This window comes from Triticum dicoccoides, chromosome 6B, assembly GCF_002162155.2.
Source record: "Triticum dicoccoides isolate Atlit2015 ecotype Zavitan chromosome 6B, WEW_v2.0, whole genome shotgun sequence".
In the NCBI taxonomy this organism is placed as follows: domain Eukaryota; kingdom Viridiplantae; phylum Streptophyta; class Magnoliopsida; order Poales; family Poaceae; genus Triticum; species Triticum dicoccoides.
Genome location: NC_041391.1, coordinates 658179826 through 658182048, shown reverse-complemented (window position 1 = coordinate 658182048; position 2223 = coordinate 658179826). Strand labels below are relative to the sequence as shown.

General features: G+C 38.6%; 1 long non-coding RNA gene across 2 annotated transcripts; it reads right to left on the bottom strand.

Moving 5' to 3' along the window:
* Nucleotides 1–454: 454 nt before the first annotated feature.
* Nucleotides 455–1434, bottom strand: LOC119321794. 2 transcript variants are annotated; one of them, XR_005155211.1, is made up of 4 exons: nucleotides 1359–1434; nucleotides 1192–1235; nucleotides 862–1064; nucleotides 455–567 (listed from the first exon to the last, which is right to left on the bottom strand). It is a non-coding gene; the product is annotated as an uncharacterized LOC119321794 (long non-coding RNA). The 2 variants fall into 2 exon arrangements; XR_005155210.1 differs by lacking the exon at nucleotides 455–567 and having other exon boundaries at nucleotides 580–1064.
* Between the last annotated feature and the right edge of the window lie 789 nt (nucleotides 1435–2223).

The following is a 2223-nucleotide window of genomic DNA, read 5'->3' as shown; positions in this document are numbered from 1 at the left end:
CGCCTTCCGTTTAAAGTACTAGTAAGCGTGCACGTGCAACGCATGTATCATCAAAGAGTCATGGACTCATGGAAAAAATGGCGGCGACAGTTTGCCCTTCCCTTTATCATCGAGATAGTGGGTCCCCTTATACATATTTCACTGCTCCAAACCGGGGGGGGGTGCTTCGACTCTAGCACGATGAGGATGTCGTTGCACGAAAATAATACAACCCGCTCTCATCCACCACCCAAAAAAATTGGACAATACACTATTCATGTCTTTTTTTTTCTTTTAGTGGAAACAACAATCTATTAATAAATAGTTTGCAATGTGATGTGCAATCAGTTGCCTAGCAACACACCTATGCTCTGACTTCGGTTTTCACCGCATTGCTTCATCTCTAGATGTTTAGAGCAACAGTCAGTAACACACCCCCTTTGTGGTTGCAAGCACTCACGTGATTGGTCATTATTTTGTGAAAAAGAATTGAAAAGAATCACTATTTACCTTCACCCATTTTCTCTAGTCTTGACCACCTATCCAGTTGCTTGGCCAGTTGTATTGTGGCAATCGCATCACGTGTACCTGCAAAATAGGTTTTTTATACAATTGTCATGAGGTTGAGTTTCTGCATCATTTTCCCTTGTCATATTAGTGTTGCTTCAATATAAACATAAAAATAGCTGATTCGTTTGATCAGAAAGTAAATACCAATTCAAACATGGTTGACGAATTGCATTGGAGCTTACAAGATATGGAATGTCAAGCTTATGGTAGTAACGGCATGCGTGTTGAGAACATCTTGTCCTATATGTCTTTTTTTACGGGTAAAATCTTGCATTAATCAAATAGCATCATCATTACAATCTGCTTTACTACCTCTCGCAAGCCGGAACCAAAACGAGGAGGCAAAAGATGATTGATCTCAGCAATCAATGATGCAAACATTGATCTGTCTAGATCCTTCTCCTTGAGCACGTTCACTACTGATAGCGTGTCTAGTTTCACACAAATAGGCAACTCTGATCTCTGAATGGCAATGAATATTCCCTCCATACAAGCACATAACTCTGCTTCGTGTCCTATATTTTAATGAAGAAAAGAAAAGTTTAATTTCATATGGAGTATTTTAATAACCTTAAGATAAGTATGAACTCATTCATAATCATCTTTATCAATAACTTTGAAACCACAATCTCCCACACTTACAATTTTCAGAGTCCTAGTCTTCTCAAGCATTGCATTCATACTTCCTACCAAGAGAAAGGTCAAAATAGCTATTAGAAAAATTAAGGCAGCCTAGAAACACAAAAATGAGTTAATCAATACTCATATTACTTCCGAAAGTATCATTCTTTCAATAGCCAGTCTCCAACCTTTTATGATTTAGTATGATTGCCACGTTTACTGGAGATGTGGCCAATGTGTTATCTGCTCTCTGATGTCCTGCAAAGCTACTAAAAACAGAGAAATCGTTTGCATATAGATAAGTAATTTTATGCAAAAAAATAATGGTTGAAAACTTACTTAAAAATGCAATGCTCCAATTTATCAAACACTCATTTCTTTTTTCCCGGGAACATGCATGAGAATTGCATGTAAATATATTAAGAGGGGGAGAGTATATCAACCTAAAGAAGGCCAACAAGAGCAGCAGCGCCACAAAGTTTAAACAACTATAAAACAAAAAGATGACGCAGCCTGCAGCTAAATATCGTTGTCTCTTCAGCAAAAATATTTCCATGAAAACATCTGGCTATAACTTAGTATTTTCTATTTATATGTGGCGTGTCGGTTTTTTTCAATGAAGAAAATGAACAATGCATTTTCTATATCTCAATTCTTAATCCGCAATTTGTTAGAGCCTCAGGTTTACTCATCGTCCTTAAACTCTGTGTTTTGAATGAAGGGAGGAAAGAACCATCTCCAGAACCCTTTCCCTCTTAAACTAAAAAAAATTTATTTCAGAAATTTTATTTAGTGTAATTTCTAGAACACTGAAGAACATTGCTATAAATCGCTTGCACACCCTGTCCTTGCTGTGCTCTTCTCTCCTCAATCTCTTCTTTTCACTTACTCGCTGGTCCATGATTAGATGGCAAAACAGAGCCCCTAAATCCCTGATGGATGCGGTGCTGAGTGACTGCACATGTGTCTCAAGTGTGTGGATGTCTGCGTGGTGGTCGTCGCCTTGCGCGATGCAGTGTCCATCATCAGCGCCTGCATGCTGGCTGCCCGCGT